This window comes from Mesoplodon bidens (genome assembly GCF_964165515.1).
Source record: "Mesoplodon bidens genome assembly, chromosome: 10".
Lineage (NCBI taxonomy): Eukaryota > Metazoa > Chordata > Mammalia > Artiodactyla > Ziphiidae > Mesoplodon > Mesoplodon bidens.
Genome location: NC_138172.1, coordinates 61,951,747 through 61,975,768, shown reverse-complemented (window position 1 = coordinate 61,975,768; position 24,022 = coordinate 61,951,747). Strand labels below are relative to the sequence as shown.

Here is a 24,022-nt window from a genome sequence, read left to right as displayed (position 1 = left end):
TTTTTTTAAAATGGATGAGCAGGATTTTTCTGGTGTGGATTTAAAAAGTAAAGGAAAAATTTTCTTTCAGGTACTGGCAAACTTAAATGTGTTTGGAACAGTATGGGTATGTGAATCTACTTTTTTCAACTGTAAGTTTTATGAAATTTATGTATAGATCAAGTATTTGTGAGGAAAAAGGCATTCAGATAAATTGAGATGAGCTTTAAGTATAAAATACACATCAGATTTTAAAGACTTAGTATGTAAATCATCCCCATTAATAACTTTATATTGATAACATGTTGAAATAATATTTTGGAAAAACTGAGTTAAATAAAATATTAAAATTAAATCCATCTATTTATTTTAACTTTAGAATTACATATGTAATTAGAAGTACATTATAATTCTTCTGGACAGTACTCTGTATCTGACGGTACTCTCAAATCTGGGTTTCTCTAATCCAGACCTCACTCTTGACTTCAAGATCCATAGTCAGCTTGCCTTATCATTTTCACGTGTTGTCCCATAGGTATCCAAGCTGAATATGTCCAAAGCTGAACTTATGCCTCACCATATGTGTTTTGGAGAATGGCATGACTATCCACCTAGTTTCTCAAACTCGAAACTTAGAAGATATTTGAAACCTTTTCTTTATCTTGCCTTTTCTCTCTCACCTTTTAAATATCTCTGAATCTATATTTTCCTCGTTATCATCACTGCCCTTGTTTCTCTTGCTTAGAGTACAATAATAACTGCGTCACAACTCTCACTACCTTCATTCTTGTCCCTTCCTAATACATCCTCCACAGTAACTCAGAAATGGCCATTCTGAAATACACATTTATTCTTATAACTTTTATTGGTCAAGAAGACATTCAGACTCATAACAGAAAACCCAACTTAAATCACTTGAATGGACTTATCATTTTGAATAACAAGAAATCTGGAGATGGCTGCAGGCTTTGCTTGAGTAGCTCAGTGGTATCATTGCTGTGTTACCTGGGATGCTTTTGGCCTTTCCCTTAGGGTTATAGCATGACTGGCACAGTTTTACACATGCTGGATTTAAGGCAAGAAGGCAAGAGGTGGAACAAGCCCTGGGTATCAAAAAATCAAAAGGTTTGCCAGAAGCCTTTTCTAGTAGATTTGCATTTCACTGGCAAGAACTGTGTCAATGTGGCCATCCCTCATTGCAGTAGAGGCTTGGAATGTGAATTTTTACCTTTCCTAGCTTCTGTAATAAAGGTAAGCAAGGGGGGCAAGGGGAGTGGATGGTAGTTTAGCCAGTCTGTGAGGTTTACCATTTTTCTCCCCTGCTGAAAATCCTTCACTAGTTCCACACTTTCTTCAAGATAGTAAAGTTCAACCTTTCTGGTTTCCTTATAATAAGAGTTCAATTTTTTTGTCTTTTTCCCCTACTAGGTAGTGAGTTTCTTGAAAAGAGTCTATAACCCTGGTTATTAGCAATGTCTAGCACATAGTAGAAGCTCAGTAAATGCTTGCATAGTATTGGACATTTCCTACATATCAGTTCATTTTTATGAATCGTTTACATCTCCAAATATTCCTATTTCCCAGTGAACTTCTAAGGGAAATAAGATACTCTTCTGTTTTAAATTTCAGGTATATAGTTATGCCTTATATAACCTTTCATGTTTACTTTGAAGAGAAATTGAGGTACTCTTAAAAATGAGTTGAAAATATTTACTGGTTTTTTAATATTATAGAGATGTTCAGGGTTTGGACAGAATTTTCAACAAGATTTTTATATTTAGCATTTTTTAAAAATTGTAGTTGATAGTGTGAAAAACAAAAACATCTTATAACCAACTTACCTTATAATCAGTACTGCTACCTGGTTTTACTGCTTAAGTTTGTGTTTTAATTTACAAGCATGTTGGTGCCAAGTGATATTTCTTTACTTGTCATGAGTTAATGAGGAAGGTGAGGAACAGTCGTAATATAAAATTTATATTCATCCACATTAGAGGAAAATGGTGCACTTTGGTAATCCTCAAGTTTTGAGAAGTGGTGCAGATTTGACCAAAAAGCATGAGAAATGGTTAAACAGGCAAATATAAAATACCATTTTTTCTTGTTAATTTCTTTAAAAGAAAGCAAAAGTTGTAACATTATTTTGTCATTTGTACTAGACACATGGCAATTAGAGCAGGGGTCCCCAACCCCTGGGCCATGGACTGATACTGGTCCGTAGCCTGTTAGGAACTGGGCCGCAGAGCAGGACATGAGCGGCGGGTGAGCGAGCAAAGCTTCATTTGCCACTCCCCATCGCTTGCATTACCGCCTGAACCACCCGCCCCCCCCCACACAACACCCCCCCCGCCCCCTGCCGTGGAAAAATTGTTTTCCACAAAACCGGTTCCTGGTGCCGGAAAGGTTGGGGACTGCTGAACTAGAGCATAAAATAGTAGGGGTTAGGTATAGTGAAGTATATGGTTGCAAAGTTTCTATATATTACATGAAGTGGCACAGTATTAACTGCATAGAAAGAAAAGATTGTATAACTAAAAAATATAAATAAAATGGAAGTTTAAAAAATGTTTAAATATTTTTTAAAAGGCAGGAAAAGGTACAGAAGAACAAAACAGTGAGTACGAACAAAACTTACAATTATGTTTAAATATAGCCATAGCAATAATTACATTAAATAATAATGGTCTGGGCTTCCCTGGTGGTGCAGTGGTTAGGAATCTGCCTGCCAATGCACGGGACACGGGTTTGAGCCCTGGTCTGGGAGGATCCCACATGCCGCAGAGCAACTAAGCCTGTGTGCCACAACTGCTGAGCTTGCGTTCTAGAGCCTGTGAGCCACAGCTGCTGAGCCCACGTGCCACAGCTACTGAGGCCCGCATGCCTAGAGCCTGTGCTCCGAAACACGAGAAGCCACTGCAATGGAAAGCCCTCACACCACAACGAAGAGTAGCCCCCGGTCGCCACAACTAGAGAAGGCCCACGTGTGGCAACGAAGACCCAACACAGCCAAAAATAAATAAATAAAATAAATTTATTAAAAAAGATAATAATAATGGTCTAAACACACCAGTTAATAAGGCAGAGATGAACCAAAATGAATAAATAGCAAGGCCCAATAATGTCTGTCTAGAAGGAGGTAGATATAAAATCAAAAGTTGAGGGTAAATGGATGGGGAATGTACTTTGGGATTCCTCCTGCTATGTACTAGAAACCTTGAACATTGTTTATAAACATAAGAAGACTGAAAAGATGGAGAGAAGGCAGACCAGCTATGAATGTTAGAACTCACAGAATGATAGAATGGTGAGTTCCTTGAGTTTTCTGTTTGCCTCATATCCCAGGCTTGGAGCTGAAGAAGCTAGCAACCTGGAAATGCCAATGGATGCAGACAAGAAAGCCCTGCAAAAAGCCTGTCTTCTCTTCAAAAGATCAGGGAGGGGCAGGTCAGCAAGACAGAAAACATATTATTTTACACAATAACCTCTCTGCTTCAGCCAAATACCACAGAGAACACTGCAGCTTCACCTAAACCACCAAAGGCCAAGTGGGGAGCCTGGGCTTCCATCTTTGCCAGCTTATAATGAAGTACCGCTGACCTGAATCCTATCCCACTGGGTTGATGTCAGAGGAGGCCTAATGGAGAGGCATGACGTTTACCTTTGCTCAGCATTAAGGAGCCCCTTTCCCCAACTTCAGGTATTAACAGAAGCTAACTAGGGAGCTTGGACTTCTTTACTACCTGGTAGTAACCAGGCAACAAACAACATCCCTCTTTCTGCTCCTCAAGTGGTGTCAGCGGAAACCAACTGAAGCAGTAAGTTTATGATCTAGAGTCTCATAATATAATAACCAATATGTCTATGTCTGTTTCAATAAAAAGTCACATGTCATTCCTAGGACCAGGAATATCTTGAGTGAAAAAGACAATAGATACCAACACTGAGTTGCCATAGATGGTAGAATTACCTGACACAGATTGTAAAGCTTCAACAAGCAATTAAAACATGTTTTTGAAACAAATGAAAACATAGAATATCTCTGCACAAAAAAGAGGAAGTCTCAGCAAAGAAGAAGAAGATATAAAGAACCAAATGGAAATTTTAGTAATGAAAAATACAATAACCAAAATAAAAAACTTAGTGGATTGACTCGAGAGGAATGGATGGGACAGAGGAAGGAATCCGTGAAGTTGAAGGTAAACAATAGAAATTACACAATCTGAACAAGAGAGGATATAGACTGGGGAAAACAAGAATCCAGCCACAGGTACCTGTGGGACTGTAACAAAGAAGCTAATATTCATGTCGTCAGAGAACCAGAAGGAAAGGAGGAGGGCAGGGCTAGAAAAGTATTTGAAGATATATTGTCTGAAAACTTCCCCCATTAAGCAAAGACAAATCTCAATTCAAGAAGCTGAGTGAATTTAAGAAATCCACACCAGTATATATCAGAGTCAGACTTTGGAAGACTAAAGACAGAAGTCTTGACAGCACTGAGGAAGAAAGGCACCTTACATATAGAGAAAAATAATTTGAATGACAGAAGAGGCCAGAAAGAGGCACAACATTTTTCAAATACTGACAGAACTGTCAACATAGATTATCTGGTGAAAATATCTTGCAGGAATGAAGGAGAAATCAAAACATTCTCAGATGAAGGAAAACTAAGGAAATTTGCCATCAACAGACCAATGCTAAAATGAACATTTAAGGGAAGTTCTGTAAACAAACCATTAAAGGAGGAATCTTGGAACATCAGGAAGGAAGAAAATATAGTAAGTAAAAAATAAGGGTAAGCATGAAGCAGTATTGTGTTGTTTGAAAGTGGACTTAGATTTGTTGTAAATATATGTTGCAAACACTAGAGAAACCACTAAAATTAAAAAAAAATTTTTTTAAGTATAATTGGTATGCTAAGAAAGAAGATAAAATAGGATCATATAAAATGCTCATTTAAAACCAGAGAAGGGAGAAAAGATTGGAAAACAAAAGCAAAAACAAAAAAAGGGGACTTCCTGGTGGTCCAGTGATAAAGAATCCGCCTTCCAGTGACAGGGACGTGGTTTTGATATCTGGTTGGGGAACTAAGATCCCTCGTGCTGTGGGGCAACTAAGCCCACATGTCACAACTACTGAGCTTGCCCGCCTCAACGAGAGAGCCCATGAGCCGCAGACTACAGAGCCCACGTGCTTTGGAGCCCGCACCACAACTAGAGAGAGAAAGCCTGCACACTTCAACTAGAGAGAAGCCCGTGTGCTGCAATGAAGACCCAATGCAGACAAAAAAATAAATGAAATAAATATTTTTTTAAAAAACCAAAAAAACAAAAAAAGAAGAAAGAAAAAAGAACAAGGTAACACGTAGAAAAGTTACAAATGTAGTATATGTTAATCTGTCTATACCAATAGTCACTTTATTTTTTTATTTTTATTTTTGGCCACACCACACGGCTTGTGGGATCCTAGTTCCCCCACCAGGGATTGAACCTGGGCCCCCTGCAGTGGGAGTACAGGGTCCTAACCACTGGACCACCAGTGAATTCCCCCAATTGTCACTTTAAACGTGAATGGTCAAAATATACTAATTAAAAGAGATTGTCGAGTGGACTAAAAAAAAGTAAGAACCAACTGTGTGTTTTCTACAAGAAATATTTAGGTATAAATCTAACAATATGTGTAAGGGAATATATGTGTTAGGAAATATATACGTAAGGAAAAACTGTGTACAGAAATATATGAGGACAACTAAAATTCTGAAGAAAGAAATCCAAGAAGATCTAAGTAAGTAGAGAGAGATTCTGGGTTCATGGATAGCAAGACTCAATATTGTTAAGATATCAGTTCTTCCAATTTGATTTGTAGATTCAGTGTAATCCAGATGAGAATATTAGCAAGTTACTTTGTGGATATCAACAAACTGATTCTAAAGTTTATATGGCAAAGCAAAGACCCAGAATAGCCAACACCGTATTGAAGAAAAAAAGCAAAGTTGGAGGAGTGACTACCCAGCTTCATGACTCACCAAAAAATGACAGTTTGGTAGTGACAGAGTGGACAAATAGATAATGGAACAGAACACAGGACCCAGAAATGGATCCATAAAACATACAATCAGCTGACCTTTGACAGGAGCAAAAGCAATTCAACGAAGAAAGGGTAGTCTTTTCAATAAATGGTGCTGAAACCACCAAACATCCACATGCACAAGAGTGCTGTGGTGCTTCCAGAGCATAGAGTACTACTCAGCAGTAAGGAGGAACAGACTTTTGTCATTTAAAACAACTTAATTATCCTGAGTGACAGAAGTCAATCTCAGAGGATTACGTAGTATGATTCCATTTGTATAGCATTCTTGAAATGACAAAATTCTTAAGATTAAGGAGTTCAGGAGGTTAAGGAGGTGGCGAGGAGGTCAGGGAAGTGAGTGTGACTATAAAAGGACGGTGGTAGGGATCTGTGGTGATGGAAATATTCTGTGTCTTGACTGTGTCACTCAGTATCCTGGTTGTGATATTGTACTATAGTTTTGCAAGATTCACCAAGGGAACACTGAGAAGAAGATACATGGTGTCTCTGGGTATTGAAATCCTTATAACTGCATGTGAATCTAAATTATCTCAAAAATAAATTGAATTAAGAAAAAACCCCTCATCTAGACATGCTTCATGAGTTAGTCAAATACAGCACTGCCCAGTAGTATACGGCTGCATTTTTTTCTCTTCTAGGCTGGTTAACTCAACAGAACCCTAAATGTAATTACACTTCTTTACCCCTAGATATTCTTTTTGGTGGGGGGGGGGGCAGGCTGTTTTCCTACAGTCATTATTAGGAAAGCAATATAAACCAAGAAAATCACCAAATTTCTCCAAATTTTAACGTGTCCAAGAGCCTAGCAACCCATGCCCCATGCCCTGTGATAGACTATGTCCTCCACCCAGTACTGAGTTCAAGGTAGCTGCCATTGGTCTAGTTTTGAAGGGACAACTTAAAGATGATCTAGTAGGATCTCTTTTGTACACAGTGAAACTGAAGTTTCAGGAGGTTAAATGAATTGCCATAATCACAGAGTTTGTCATGAACAGATAACCAACACTTAACCATATCGTTTTTTGTATTTACTATCCAGTATTTTGAAACTGTGATTTTAAATCATGTTCTGCCTTTTAATATCTATATGACCTTGAAGAACTGATCTTTCAACAAGGCTAATATAATAACCTCATAAATGGTTCCAGGTTTTGTGGGGCTTATTGCTTATTGAATTTGGCAAGCTCTGTTTAAGAAAACCCCCACAAAACTATGAATACAGTGTTAGATGCAATTTGAAATACCATTTAGACCAAGAAAAGCATACATATTGTCTTTTCATTTAACAACTTTGTAATATACTTTTCTATAGTAATAGGAGTAATAGGAAGCTCATTTTGAGTATCTTTTAACATAGTTGATGGAAATTCGCTTTCTATTTTTGACAGTTTACAGAGGTTTCTTTCAAATTCTCAACCGTTTGTTAGTAATACGGTGTAATTTTTTTTGATGTCAAATTTGAGGAAACTTCTATTGAGTTTCTTTGAAATCTGAGCTGTAAGACTTTGGTGCATTTTAAATTTTCTATGGAGTGAGTGCTCGTAAATATTCTTTAAGTTGACCACATTCAAAGTATTTCTAGAAGACATCCCAAACTGAGATGGCCAGCAATAATGTAATTAATTACACATGGAAGAGATTACAAAACACAAAAGTATATCCCAGTCAACCCTTAATAAAATCTTAGAAGTGCTCACTGCCACTTTGTGGAGGAGCAGGAGAAGGCACAAAGGAGCAGTTGAAGTGGAAAGAGACAGCGGTCTCAATGGTTAAAATGTGTGATTTTTGCAAATTTTACAAAAACATAACCATGTGAACATATTTCTAGGGCCCCTTTATTGGAAGGTATCCAATGCAAGTAAACTGTTAGCTTCACACTAATTCTGCCACAACCTCGTTTGTTGGGTTTGTTAGCTTTAAATGAGGTAAGGGAGGCTTGGACATTTTCCAGAAACTTAACAAGCAATCAATAAATGTGACTTGAAGAATGAAAGAATAGTTGATAACTTTTTAAAGATGATGGTTATGTATGGGTGTACTGGGGGTTCATTTTACTTTGTGTTTTAAAACTTCTGTAATACTTTTTTTTTATGTCACTTGAGATAAAATATATCTAAAATACTTTAGTTTCTATGCTGGAATTCTTCTGAATAAATTATACAGTTCCCAATTCTCCTCATGAATAATATTTATTAATAATTTGCATTTTTGAGCAAAAAAAATGTAGTGGATCTAAAAATAACATGTAACTATTAAAAGTATTATAAAACTGCCATAAATTTGCCCTGTTTTTTTAAATTTGCTTTTTATAGGTTTTACAGGTACCTGAAACAAAAGCACCTTCAGTTGTAAGTCTTAACGTTGGATCTTGTTGGAGACTCTGCAGCCTACCTGGCAGTGAGCACAAGGACAGGTGCAGTGACAGGCTGGGAGACACCCATGACATCGCTGTGCTGTGCTGATCGGAGCACAAGCTCGTGAAGAAGCTGCAAGTAGATTCCACCCTCAGTACAAGTGACGCATCAAACCAGAGAATTTCTAGCAGGCCCATGAGCATGCAATATCGTTTCTTGGAAATACGCATTTCCCCATCCCCAAATAAAATAGGTATACTGAAAAAATTTAAGTATATTCCTGCCTCAAACCAAATTCCAGAAAAAAATTAAAGATGGAGTAAAGAGCTAAAAGTGAAGCCATAACAGAAAAGTAAACAGTGGTGAATATTTTTATGTTCTCTAAAGGAAAAGAACTTCCTAAGCCTATAGTTAGTGCAACAAAAGTGCCAAAGAAAAATTTATTAACATCTGAGTTCCTGCCCTGTGTTCTGCGTCCTCCGTGGAGACGACAGTGTCACAGAGAGTTCTCCCCTGTGCTGGAAGGTGCGCTCAGTGTCTTCATCTGTTCTATGGCAGTGTTTTTCTGTGAATGGCTTTCTTGCGTTTGACAATTTTGCAGCTCTTTCCCACATTTGTTCTTATAAAATCACTTACCGATGCTGTGCCATAGCCTTTCATGAACACTTGTTTCTTAATGACTTGGTTTTTCCCAGCTCGGCTATTTGCATCTGGGTTTGTGGATGGTAGGAGGGGCCCTCTTTGCTTCACAGAGACCACTGACTCTGGCTGCTGTGACTCTTCTAAGGAATGTTTTGTGTAGCCCTGCTTCCTCTGTCGTCTGACCCAGGCTCAGTCGGAGAGGACTTGTCACTGGCCCTGCATCCCCAGGTCCTTCACCAGCACAGCAGACAGAGGACAGAGCCCCTGCCCTTCCAGATGAGCCCTGCCCCTCAGGGGGTATGTTTTTGCTGGACCTTTCTGAGATCTGCTGCTGGGAGCCCTCCAGATACTCTCTGTGCCTGTTCTCTCTGCCTCTGACTTCTGCTGAAGCTCAGCTCACCTCCCCCCTCAGTTGTTAGATTTACAGATTCTAGATTTTGCATTTCTGGAGGAGTTTCTGCCTTTCAGGAAGTATACTTGCCTGGTACTTTCTGAGATCTGCCACTCGTGAGGCCCCTTGACATTTCCTTTGCATTTTCTGTTTAATTTTAATTGCATTTCTTTAGAGTTTTAATTTAATTTAATTTATTTATATTTATTTTTGGCTGTGTTGGGTCCTCGTTGCTGCACGCAGGCTTCCTCTAGTTGCAGCGAGCGGGGGCCTACTCTCTGTTGCGGTGCGTGGGCTTCTTAATTGCAGTGGCTTCTCTTGTTGCAGAGCACGGGCTCTAGGCACGCGGCTCAGCAGTTGTGTCTCACGGGCTCTAGAGCGCAGGCTTAGTAGTTGTGGTGCATGGGCTTAGTTGCTCCGTGGCATGTGGGATCTTCCCGGACCAGGACTTGAACCTGTGTCCCCTACATTGGCAGGCGGATTCTTAACCACTGTTGCCACCAGGCAAGTCCATGTTTCTTTAGAGTTCTGCAGATTTTTCTGTCACCTATTTGCTGAGAAAGTGGGACATTTAAAAAGAATCTTTATTTGGTTACTTATTTGTTATTTTTCCTCATTGTTTTGTTTGCTTTCTCAGAGGAGGAGTAGAGAGGTAGCAAGTTTACCAGCGTTTATACCAGAGTTACATCTACTGTTGCTATTTGGATGCCCAGTGCAACTCTGATTCTCCTTCTTTTACTCAGAACCTGTGTCCTCATACTCCTTGGGGCTCTTGTAATCTTTGTCTCTGATATACTGGAATTGGAAGAACACGTGCCTGTTGTTCAGCTTTTAAAATTTATTGTACTGGGTACATGATGGTTCTCTCAGATCTGGGAAAATTTATTTTATTACTTTTTATACAAATTATAATGTTCTCCCACCCTTCAGTTTATCTCTTTCTGGAAGTCCAATTATCCTGGAAATCCAGTTACCATGAACTGAATCTCTTTGTCTTATATCTTTTTCTGCAATTTTCTGTGAGTCTCCCAGGCTGCTTTTTCTGTTTCTGGGACATTTCCTTGCCTATGTAAATTCCAGCCATCTATTGAATTTTTGATTTCAACTGTCAAAACTAATTTCCAAGACCTGTTTCTTGTTCCCTGATTATTTCTTTTTCATTAAAATACTATGTTTATTTCTGGATGCCCTTTATTTATCCCTCTAGAAAAAAATTCTTTTTAAATATTATTTTCTGGGCAGTATCTGTTTCACTGAACCAAGATCTCTTTTTCTCGTTACCTTAGATTTACTTTTTCTCTCCAGGGCCTTTCCATTTGATCCTTGGATGTCTTTCATATTTAAATGTTATGGGGAACTTCACTCTTGAATCACTGGGTAGAAAGCCATCTGTTTGGGCAGTTATCCTACGTATCAGTCTTGAGACTGAGTCCTTTGGTGCTGCATTGCTCTCCAGAAGATCCTGTGGTTTTTCCAGCTGTTAATACTTTGCACATGTGACAGCAAAAAGGGGCTAGAAGTGACAGTGTTCCCAAAACAGACTTTCAGTGAATTCTCTTTTCAGCTCTCACTCATGCCCACAACTGCACCTGGTGTCCTGGGCCCTGGATGTCTCCTTTTAACTTAATGCAGGGAATGTCTTGTGAGTAGAGGTGTGGAGATGTGTAGGAGGAGGGATTTATGGCTCCTGTATGCAGTCTTTCAACCTCTCTTTGTTACATGGAACCTTATCTACAATCATCCATTATACCAGGTCAGTTCTGAGCCCCTCCTGGGTTTTCTGGGGCAAACTGGTTTGCTTCCTCTGCCCTGTGAAATCAGTTACTACTCTATTTAATTTCTCACAAAATTTTTTCAAATGGCTGATGCACATAATACCAGATAATACACTGTAAGGTTGTATGGATCAAATGAAGTTACATGTGTTAAGATGCATAAGACAGCACCTGGCATGGAGTAATCATTCTATAAGTGGTAGTTATACATGTAAAATGACCTCTCAAAATCCCAGATTACTTCCCTAGATGATGAAGACAAAAGAAAAAGCTCCTCTGTTGCTGTCTTTGTGGACTTATTTATTTTTTTATATTCATCTTGAAAAAAAAATTGGGAGAGAAATGAAATAAATTCATGCTTTAATTTGCCATTTTAATGTCTTAATTACTAGAGATGATAACACCTGATAATTATAACTCGAAATTCTTTGTTTTTAAGAATATTTTGACTATTTTTATAATTTATTAGTCCAGATGAGGGTTTTTTTTGTTTTTTAATTTATTTATTTTTGTCTGCGTTCAGTCTTTGTTGCTGTGTGCGGGCTTTGTCTAGTTGCGATGAGTGGGGGCTACTCTTGTGGTGTGGGCTTCTCATTGCAGTGGCTCCTCTTGTTGCAGAGCACGGGCTCTAGGCAGATGGGCTTCAGTAGTTGTGGCACGCAGGCTCAGTAGTTGTGGCTCACGGGCTCTAGAGCACAGGCTCAGTAGTTGTGGCACACGGGCTTAGTTGCTCTGCAACATGTGGGATCTTCCCGGACCAGGGCTGGAACCCGTGTCCCCTGCCTTGGCAGGCAGATAGTTAACCACTGCGCCACCAGGGAAGTCCTGATACATTATTTTTAACTAAAGTCCTTAACTTACATTAGCTGCTCATTCTTGGTGCTGTATATTCTATGGGTATTGACAAATGTATAATGACAGGTATCTACCATTGTAGTATCATGCAGAGTAGTTTTACTGCCCTAAAAATCTTCTGTGTTCTAACTGTTCATCCCTTCACTTCTCCTGAACCCCTGGAAACCACTGACCTTTTTGCTGTTTCCATAGTTTTAACCTTTTCCAAGATATCATATAGTTGGAATTATACAGTATATAGCCTTTCTGGTTGGCTTCCTTCACTTAGTAATACGCATTTAAGGTTCTTCCATGTGTTTTTGTGGCTCCATAACTCATTCTTTTTATTTTGTTGAATAATATCCCATTGTCTGGATGTACCACAGTTTGTTTATCCAGTCACTTAACAAAGAACACTTTAGTTGCCTTGAAGTTTTGACATTTATGAATAAAGTTTCTATAAGCATTCATGTGTGGGTTTTTGTGTGGATGTAAGTATTCAACTCATTGGTTAAATACTAAGAAACATGATTGCTAGAACATATGGTAGGAGTATTTTAGTTTTGTGAGAAACTTTCAAATTGTCATCCAATCTGGCTGTGTCATTTTGCATTCCCACCAGCAGCAAATGAGAATTCTCATTGCTCCTCATCCTCAACAGCATTTGGTGTTTGACAACACTAATGTGTTGGGAGTTTGGCCATTCTAATAGGTGTATAGTGGTATCTCGTTTTAATTTGCGTTTCCCTGATAACATATGCTAATTTGACATCTAGATGTCTTTTTTGTTGAGTTCTCTGTTTAGATCTTTTTGTTCATTTTCAAATTGAATTCTTTGTTTTCTTATTGTTGAGTTCTAAGAATTCTTTGTATAGTGTGTTTACCAGTCCTTTATCACATATGTGTTTTTCAAAGGTTTTCTCCCACAATGTGGCTTGTCTGTTTGTTGTCTTTAAAGATTTATTTTAAAAATTTTCACTCATAGACTCCATATTTTTTAAATCTCTATTTTCTTTCTTACCTAAAGTATCTACTCTTAATTTATTGAGAATGACCCAAGAAAGTCTACTACTTAACTAAATAGTGAAGTATATTTTCACAGAGTTTAGCGCAAATAATTGGCCTGTTTACAGAGTTTATATATGTAAAAACATTCATAAAAGTTTAAGATCTGATTTGAAAGCACAGGGCATTTGTTGTGTCTTGCTTTGGGAAGCTTTGCTTTGAACCCACTGATTTCTGTGGGCCAGTTAGAATTTTTCATCCATCTTAGTTTGCACTTCTAATAGCGTTTCTCAAACTATATTCCGTGGAATTTGAATATTTTTCAAGGTGTATATAGATTTTTACACACTAAGTTTTTATTCCTTAGTCATATATTTTGGGAAATATTCATACTTTATCTCAGCATTTGAAGATTTGCAATGCATATTAAATCTTTAAAAGAAAGTCTTTATAGTAAAGAAGTGTATTTTATTTGTTTAATGCAGTGGTCCCAGAAGTCTTTGATGATGGAACCTTTTTGGGGTGAACACTTACTGTAGCTTTCACAGTGCTGTTCTGCAGAAAAGTAGTGAGGAAAATGATGCCCTGAAGTTGCATCCACTGGGAAATTCCCTTCGCCTAGTGCCAAAGGGAAGATAAAAAGTTAAAATATATAATTTTTAGTATGAGAATAAAGGGATTTTAAAAATTCTGTTATTATTGATAGTGTCCAGTTGTGTTACCCATAGCTTTTGATATCAAGGAACATGGAGTTACTACTTAATGGCTTTCCAATCAAAATAAAATCATTTTGCTCTTCTTGTATAAAAAAGGGGTTTGAAACTTAAGGGTTTTGATTTGTCTCACAAATAAATTCTCTTTGAAGGAGTATTGTTTTCTTTGGTGGTGAGGACTTCCTCTTTTGATTTTACTAGATTTTTCCAGTGAAAATGTCTTTGGGTGGTCTTTTAGGCTGGGGGGTCGATACAAAATATTAATTTACCTTTTCTGATAAGTAGTTACTGCAGTTCTCTTATTTAAACCCCATCCTATGGTTTCCTCTGTAGATCTGGTGAAATGAGTAGAAATGACAGATGTGCTTTTCTGAGGGTTGCTTTTGAAAAAGGTAACCATGTTTCTCTGAAGTCTTGGATTGATGAGAACCTTAACATTTTTCATTAGTTGAACTGAAATGAACCTGAAATATAATTGCATTAAAATTTGTATTTGTCACTTTAGAGACTGATATTTCAAAGGTTCTCTTTCTGATTGAAGACTCTGAGCCTTTAATGCCAAGTTATGATTTATGAACATGGCATGGAAAAAATAGAACATCATCCTTTTGGTTTTTCATTATTCCTTAAAGTGTTTTATGCTTTTAAACTTACAGATTAAATTTATACCTAGTGTTCTTTGCATTTCCTTGTATGCTTATTCTCTTTCTTTGAATATTTTGCTTTTGCTGCATCATTAATTTTTTTCAGTACATATATTATGTGGTTAATTAGTTTCATGTTGTAGGAGATAGTTGAGGATGGTTTGTAACTGATTGGCTTTTAAAAATGATTTCTTAAAGAAAGGAGGAAATGGGGAAAACTTTATTTCAACCTTTTATCAAATAATGGGTATTAGAATAACTAGGTAAGAGCCCTTAGTGATACAGTAATTATCTAAAGGATTTTATTTTTCTTCCCAGTGTTTTTAACATGCAGACTTTGCTTTTGCTTAATATAATTTGTTTTGTTTGGGAAATAAGGCAAATTAAATGACCTTTGACCTTTTATTTCAAGTTCTTTCTAAGAAAGTGCCAACGTTATTAGCCACTTTAAAGAGGATTTATTATACAATGAATGCTTTTTTTCCACCCATAAAACAATAAAAAGACCGCTGTAAGGTGAATTCAAATTACTTTTAAGAATGAGTAACATGGTTTAATGGTGATAAGCTCTGAGGTATATGCTGTGCTACAGTGGAAAAGGGATATGAACCAGAATGCAAGGAAATTGGTTTTTTTTTTTTTGCTGTACGCGGGCCTCTCACTGCTGTGGCCTCTCCCGTTGCGGAGCACAGGCTCCGGACACACAGGCTCCGCGGCCATGGCTCGCGGGCCCAGCCGCTCCGCGGCATGTGGGATCTTCCGGGATAGGGGCACGAACCCGTGTCCCCTGCATCGGCAGGCGGACTCTCAACCACTGCGCCACCAGGGAAGCCCAGGAAATTGGTTTTTAGATCCTGAAATACATCTAGCGTACACCCTCCAAAGAGCTTTGTACTTGCTGCTTCCTTCTCCTGGAATTCTCTTCTTAGTTGACCCCTCCCAATGTATGCAGTATTTTACTCAGGTTTCTCCTAATGTTTCCCCTTCTGAGATTACTACACTAGCCACTACCTTATTTAATATAATACTCATCACTTTTTATTCTCATTTTAACTCTATTTTATTTTACTTCATTGCTCTTACTCCTGTCATTATATTATACATTTATTTGTTTTTCACTTTTTTTGTTATCTCTGTTAAAATGTAAGTTAAGAGTGCAGCGCCAGTGCTTTTGTTCTTTGCTTTATCTCTTAATTGTTTTTGTATCTACCGTAGGTTTTTGCTTACAGACTAAAGACTTAAATATAAGACCTGAAACCATAAAACTCCTATAAGAATAGGTGGTAAGCTCCTTGACATCATTCTTGGCAGTCTGGTAAAAAGAACTCACAAGAGAAGATATTCTAGAGCATTTAATAGAATTTATAGACACTAAGAATATATTCTAGGAAATACTTTAAGACATTGGTTCAGCCATTTTAAAGATGTACCTTTAAAAGTATTTATTTCATACAAAAAATTGTTCTGTTGGACTCTAGGAGTCAAGAGCCTTGGGTTCTAATTTCTAATTGATTTGTGATTGTAACTGGGCAGATTGCCTAACCTATTTGAGACTTGTGTTTCACATTTGACTAGAATAAAGAACACTATAATTTTTTTCAGCCCCACAATTACAGGATTCTGTGAAATATCATATGTCCTTGATTCTAAGATATGTGTTTTAACTTACTGAAGGTAGTATGCCTCTTAAATTGACAAATATCTTTAAAGTGATATTTGTTCTTATTTTACTTACATAGCTTTTATTCATCAGTGGTTTCATATTTATAATCAGCAGTGTCTCAGATTTAAGGAGAAATGTCAGTTATCTATTTTAGTGGTATGTATTTAAAAGTAACATTTAATAATCTCAGATTAAAATTTAGTTGCAGAGTTCCATATTTTGCATGCACATATATTTTCTGTAATGTTTATAAATGTCTTTACATAGAGAACATGATGGTAATACAAATCATACACTTTTTTTATGAATTAACTATTAACAAAATATAAACTTGAAACTGTATTTTATGGAACCATACTATCCCTGAATTATGACTAAGAAATTGAGGTGGTAGAAAAAAATAATAGAAATAGACTTGTTTGTAAACTTTGAATCTAATTTCTGCTTTGCCACCAAATTGTTTTGTTATGTTGGCCAAGTTGCTTAACTTTTCTGTTAATTTTTTTGAGTAGAATTAAATTATCTGCCCTCTAATTTTAAGACCCAAATGTTGTAATAAAGCTCTTCTAAGATTATATGTTTTCAAGACCTTTGAAAATTTTGAAGCCTTATACAAATGCATGATTTGGCCCTGTTTGTAGCTCTAAAGTGTTCTCTGTTTTTTCCCTCCTTCTCTTAGTGAAAAAAGAAAAAAAAGAATAAGAATACTCTCCTACCTGAAATAGCACTGAACTTCCCTTTTCATGAATATCTTCTAACAAAGCTAAGGAAAAAAATAATGGAACATTATATGTTAAGATCTTATGGCTTTAAAACTTATACTGGATTTTTAAAATTAAACTTTTACTTTTGAGATAATAGATTCACGTGCAGTTTTAAAAAATAATACAGAGAGATCCTTGGCACCCTTTGCTCATTTTCCCCAACGGTAAATCTTACAAAATTATACTTCAGCATCACAGTCAGCATATTGACATTAATAAAGTCAAGGTCCAGAACAATTTGTTTACTACAAAGAGCCCTCTAGTTAACCCTTTCATACGCATACCCACTGACTCTGCCCCCAACCCCCATCTGCTCTTACACCCAGCAACCACTAGTCTCTTCCATTTCTACAATTTTGTCAATGCAAGAATTTTATATAAAGGGAAACATACAATATGTGACCTTTGGGGATTTTTTTTTTTCTCTCATGGTAATTTCCTAGTGTAGTTGCATGTATCAGTATTTGTTCATTTTAATTGCAGAGTAGTATTTCATTGTACTGTACCAGTTAATTTAATCACTCCTCTGATGAAAAACATTTGGGTTGCTTCCAGTTTGGGGCTGTTATATAAAGCTGCTATGAATATTTGTATACAGATTTTTGTGTGTGAAGATAAGTTTTCATTTCACTGAGGTAAATGCCTAAGAGTGCAGTTGCTGACTCATATGATAATTGAATGATTAGTTTTATGAGGTACTGCCAAATTGTTTTCCGGAGTGGTTGTACCACTCTCCACTTCAATCAGTAATATATGAGTGATCCAGACATTGATGAGTGATCTAGTTTCTCTGCCTCTTTTCCTGCATTTGGTGCTGCTATCATTTTGTTTGTTTGTTTGAGGCATTCTAATAGGTGTGTAATGGCATCTCTTTATGACTTCCATTTGCATTTCACTAATGACTGATGATGCAGAACATTTTTCATGTGCTTGTTTTCCATGTATTTCCTCTTTGGTGAAATGATTGTTCATGCTTTTGCCCATTTTATCATTAGATTATTTATTGTTTACTGTTGAATTTTAAGAGTTCTTTATAGATACTCATCCTTTATTAGATATGTGCTTCACAAATATTTTTCTCACAGTACTGTAACTTGTCTTTTCATCCTTTTACTAGGGTCTTTTGCAGAAAAAAAGTTTTAAATTTTGAATGAAGTCCAGTTTATCAAAATTTCCCTTTATGGATTGTGCTTTTGGTGTGAAGTTTAAGAACTCTTTGACTAGCCCTTTATTCTGAAGATTTTCTCCTATATTTATTTTTCTAAAAGTTTCATAGTTTTAGGTTTTACACTAAGGTCCATGGCCCATTTTGAGTTAAGTTTTGTGTAGGGTATGAGGTTTAGTTTGAAATTCTTTTTTTTGTTTTTTGCCAATGGATTCTGTATTGCTCCTGTACCGTTTGTTGACAATGCTATTTGTCCTTCCTCCATTAGATTGTATTTGCAACATTTTCAGAAATTAGTTGGGCGTATTTTTGTGTGTATACTTCTGGGTTTAGATTCTGTTCCATTGCCCAATGTGTGTATTTCTTTGCCACTTCCATACTGTTTTGTTCATGTAGCAGGCCTGAAGAGTAGAGAGATTGATTTTTTCCACTGTATTATTTTTTTAAGATTGTTTATTCTAGGGCCTGTTCCTTTCTATCTAGATTTTAGAATTAGCTTATATGTCTACAAATAACATTGCTGGGATTTTGAAGGAAATTGCATTGAACTTAAAGATTGATTTGGGAATTGACGTCTTTACTTCATTGTGCCTTATAATATATGAAAATGAGGTGTTTCTCCATTTCATTTAAGTATTCTTTGATTTCTTTCCTCAGCGTTTTCTAATTTTCTGCATATAGATGCTGTACTTGTTTTGTTAACTTTATAGCTAAATAGTTCATTTTCTTTGTGTGATTATACATAATATTTTAATTTTGGTTTCCACATGTTCCTTTTTGGCATATAGAAAAATTTTTTTGTTAGTCTTGTATCCTGTGACTTTGCTGAACTAACTGAACAGTTTGAAGAGTTTTTTTGGCAAATCTGTTGGAATTTTCCATGTAGAGAAGCATTCATCTCCAAATAGAGATACTTTTATTTCTTTTTACTGTCCTACTGCAGTGGCTAGAACTTTCAGTGCTATGTTGAATAAGAGTAGTAAGAGCAGGACAGCCTTGCCTTGTTCACATCTTAGGAGGAAAGCATTTGATGAGAATTTTTATCATGAAATGATGTTGGATTATGTCAGATGATTTGTCTGCATCAATTTACATGATCTTATGATTTCTCTTATTTAGTCTGTTGATATGGTAGATTACATTGATTGATTTATAAATATTGAACCGGCCTTGTGTACCTGGAGTAAATTCCAGTGGTCATTGTATATAATTCTTTTTATATTGATATATTGCTGGATTTGATTTGCTAATATTTTGTTGAGAAGTTTTACATCTAAATTTATGAGAGGTACTGGTCTATAAGTTCCTCCCCCCTTTGTTATACTATGTTGTGGTTTTGTTGTGCTTTGGACTCCTTTTGTTTTGGTATCAGAGTAATAGTCCTGAAATAAGTGGGCACATTTTTCCTCCTTTTTGATTTTCTGGAACAGATTGTGTAAAATCTATATTAATTCTGCTTTCAATGTTTGATAGAATTCTCCTGTGAAACCATCTGGGCTTGAAGATTTTCTCTGTCATCTTAACTATGGCATTGAGTTCATCCACTGAGTTTATGTCGTTTCTAATATTTTTTCAGTTCTATGCTTTCTATTTGATTATTTTAAAAAACTTATTAATTTGTGTTAGCAAAACTTTAATGGCTTGTTGAAGCATATGTTGCAGCTGCTTTAAAATCCTTGTCATCTGATTCACCTTGGCTTGACATTTGTTGGTTTTTTTCTCATTCATGTTGTGCTTTCCTGGTTCTTGGTATGGCAGTGATTTTTTTCAATTATATCCTGATATTATGAGACTCTTGATCCCATTGAATTTTCTATATCTATATATTTAAATCAGCTAGGCCTCCTGTTGAAGTGTAACACAAGGGTTGGGTGTTTGTGTATGTTCAGGTTCCCACTAGGTTCCTCGCCAAACCATACTCCAGGACCCCTGTAGCAAAAGTAGGACACTGACTCCCACTGCCTTGTTGCAGATGGTAGGTTGGACATTCACCTTCCCCTCTTGGGGTTTTGGGTTATAGTGTCAGTTTCCTGCTGAGCCTACCACCATCAGGGTCGGGATGGAAGGAGTGGAGTGCCAACTAGCTCTGCATCCCACTACCTCCTTTGGCCTTGTGAATTCAGAGTTGGGACTCTGCTTCCCCCTGAGCACTGCTGACACGAGGGGAGTGGGGAATAGGAGTGTTGACCAGCCCTGCTTGGCACTGCAGGGTGGGTATGGAGATTCAGCTCCCCACTGGGCCTCAGTGACACTAAGGGAAGAGGGAAAGTGAAGCAGGGGCTAGTCTCCCCTTGTGCAATCTTGGTCAGTCTCACTGACTGTGAGGGAGTTGAGGCTCAGCTCCTTGGTGGACTGCACCGACAGTAGGAATCACGGTAACTCGCTCTGCCTTGGACTGCCTTCTTAGTACATCTCATTGCTGCTGGGTAGGGGAGGAGGCTCAGCTTTTTGCTCTGCCTTACAGATGCTACTTCACTGGGGGCATTCTAGCGACTGAGGAGAATGAGCAACAGAGGGGAATCTAAGATCAGCTTCCCTCTCAGCCCACTGACAGTTTCCCAGCAGGGGAGTTAGTGCACCCCTTGGTTTTCCCTGGTGGAGGATGGAAGATCAGCCTGCCCACCCAACTTCCTGATTGATTGCTGGTGGGTGAATGAGGCTGACTGCTTCTGTGTGTGAAGGAAGGGTGGGGAGCAGGTGAGGCTGGAACTTTAACTTCTCATTTGGCCTGCTGAAAGTAGAGCGTGGTTTTTCCATTAGTGATTGGCTGGAGGGGGATAAGTATTGCCAAAAATATTTTTTGTTGTTGGTCTACCCTTTTCCTTGTCCTTGGCTGGGGGGCGGGGGGAAGCTTTTCTTGGAGGTCCTGCAGTCAGTCTTCTGCAGAGTACCCTGCCTGGGACACATGGTGGGCAGTAGGAAACCCAGGGCACGCACTGCCATGTTATTCCTCCAGAGGTGAGGTTTCTAGGCAGCCAGCCTTCTTTTTCTGCCTTTCAGAAACTTCCTATGCTTCTTTGTTGTGTTACATCTAGGGTTTTTTAGTTGTGAGAAGAAAGACTTGGGTCGAATGGGGCTTTCCATCATGACAGAACCAGAAGTCCTTCAAGATACTGCTTTTGTCAACATGGAGCACTTAAAAGTAAAATTAAATATTCTTATTGTAGTGGAATAGTATCTCATGAAAAATTTTTCCATGAAGATTTTCACTGATTTCTACATTGGATTGTAATTCATTATTAGCATTTTTCCCCTAGAATCACAGAATTATTTTCTTATCAAACAAGGAGTGTCTCAGATCCTTTTTATTGTGGTAAAATATATGTAACATAAAATTTGCCATTTTAGCCATTTTTAAGTGTACAATTTGGTGGCATTAATTATATTCACAGTGTTGCACAACCTTCACCATTATCTATTTCCAAAACTGTTTTTTGTTAATTAATAGACTTAAAAAAAAAACTGTTTTAGCGGCTTCCCTGGTGGCGCAGTGGTTGAGAGTCCGCCTGCCGATGCAGGGGACACGGGTTCGTGCCCCGGTCCGGGAAGATCCCACATGCCACGGAGCGGCTGGGCCCGTGAGCCATGGCCGCTGAGCCTGCGCGTCCGGAGCCTGTGCTCCTCAGCAGGAGAGGCCACAACAGTGAGAGGCCCGCATACCGCAAAAAAAAAAAACAAAAAAACTCTTTTAGGTTTATAGGAACACAAGTGGAAAGTACAGAAAGTTCTCACTACCCTCTTCCTTCTCCCCTCCCCCACCTTTCCTCTATTATTAGCATCTTGCGTTAGTGTGCTACATCTGTTACAACTAATGATGTGACATATACATTCTGTGGGTTTTGACAAGTGTATAATAACATGTGTCCACCTTTACAGTGTCATACAGAATAGTTTCACTGTCCTAAATATGCCCTGGGCACTACTTACTCATCCTTCTTCCTTCTCTGCCCCACATTTCCTAGGAAACACTTATCTTTTTACTGTACCTCATTCAGTACCCTAAAATATCCATATATATTTTTTAAGTTAGTTCATCAAAACATTTGGAGAATATAATTCAGTTTCAGAACATTAAGAAGGTGAAATATAATGTAAAAACCATTTTTATAAATGTTCATTTTAAACAGAGTCTGTTACTACGAACTATTCATGTGTTGTTCTGTTAGTGTTTTGCAAAGGTGATATTTTGATTGATAGCTCATAAAAGTGAAAGCCCTTTTAAGCAGTTAGCATTATGCACCATTGTGGCAGTCGATGTTAATGTTTGCTCAGTTTTCCACTTACCTCACTTTTTATGCCTGGTGATTCTTAAAATGCCTCATGGTCTATGTCTTCTTAGGTTTGGAGCATGTGTTATAGGAGTCAGACTCTGAGATAATATGATTAAAATATCCTTACGTTATAAAGGAGGAACCAAACTCCAAAGATGTAAAAGGTCAATTTTTTATTTTATTCATTTAGAGAAAAGCAAAACCTAACATATATTAGACACTTATTTTGTGACTGTAATATGTTTTCATGTATTTTGTGTATTGACAAACCAGAGGATTAGAGAAATGGGTAATCTTGCCCACGATGGTGCAGGGAATTCATGAGCAATTAAAACTGTGGGCTCTCAACGACTGTCTGATACTTCAGCCAGGAAGGTCTGATACAGATGTCCTATTTTCTAGTAAATTTTGAGGGTATGGGAGGCACAAAGATAAAAAGGCAGAAGGCAGTAGGTTGAGTAGAACAATAAAGTGGATAGTGACAGTACAATGCGATTAGCGCTGTGATAGAAATACTTTTGGGTATACAAGATAGGACATCAGGGATATCGTCCCCTAAGAAAGACACAGCCAAGCTGAATTTTGCTCTTGGCATCGTTAAAGACATGTTACTGTCTCTGAAGCATCTACCTATAGGACTTTTGAAATGTATTTGTGGTCCTTTCTGGCTCTGTGCTGACAACAGTCCTCCCCAACCTGCTAAGATTCTCAGCCCCAATTGAGAAAGCATGGTTTGCAGTTGTTGGTTTAGAACCATTAAAAAGAATCATACACTACAGGGGAAAGATGTTTGTGACAGTGCCATTTAATGAAAAATATAGCTTGTTTTGTGGTAGTAAGGGTTCAGCTCTGGAGTTAAGTAGAACTGATCTGATCGAATCTGGATCCTGCAATTATGTGACCACGGATAAAGTGGATAACCTTTGTAAAACAGGGACACTACTGTTTTGTAGATTAAATGAGATTATGCTTATAAAGCTCTTAGCACAGTGCTGGTGTATACTGAGTACTGCGTTAGCTGCTTTTCTTAATAAATGAGCCTTACCTAACTGTGTTTGCAATTATAAAAATATAATATTAGTACATGTTACTTTGGTGCTAAATTTGTGCTTAAAATAGTTGGGAAAATGTTTTACTTAAGTTTATGTAGACTTATAATAATATTTCCAGTAGTAACCGTAAATATAAACACGTGTGAAGAAATGAGAATTAAGAGCAGTCCTATTTTGGTAAATAGATATTATACAGTGTTTTTCTAAGAAAACCACAAAGAATTTACCCATAGAGTTCTTCAGTGTGTGGCATCAGGATGTTTAACATGTGATTGTTTACATGTGCCCTCTCCAATAGTTGGAAGTCTATATGCTTTGTGTACATTTTTATTTCATCACATCTTTGGACCCAAAAGTTTTTGATAAAGAAACTTCTTCTTTCATTTCTTCTTTTATCAGGGTTGAAGGATTCCCAGTACAATTGCTCAACAACTAAATTTTTTAATGTCTTCAGACTTCTTTTTCTTTTTTTTTTTTTTTGAGTATATTGGGTCCATTGTTAATCATAAGAAAGTTTGGATTCCTAGATTAAAAGAGTTTGAAATCTGAGATGAAGAAGATTGATACAAATATATACAGAGTACCTTAAGGATAATATTTTACAAATAATACAAATAAGAAAATAAATAAATGACCATATTCTACTGGAATCCCACCCCATTACTTTAAAAGAAAGCAAGTGG

At 37.3% G+C, this 24,022-nt stretch overlaps 1 protein-coding gene across 3 annotated transcripts in view; it reads left to right on the top strand.

Annotated features, from left to right (window-relative positions):
- Positions 1 to 24,022, top strand: part of LOC308623377 (BEN domain-containing protein 6-like) — a 138,181-nt gene that overhangs the window by 1,831 nt on the left and 112,328 nt on the right. The window contains exons 2-3 of one of the 3 annotated variants that reach the window (XR_014016816.1): positions 3,322 to 4,754; positions 8,379 to 11,630. The exons of 1 other annotated variant lie outside the window; for it this stretch is intronic. The gene's annotated coding sequence lies outside the window, so the exon portion shown is untranslated. Of the gene's footprint in view, positions 1 to 70; positions 107 to 3,321; positions 5,577 to 8,378; positions 11,631 to 24,022 lie in introns of those variants that run through there. One more of the 3 variants, XR_014016817.1, reaches the window with a different exon arrangement.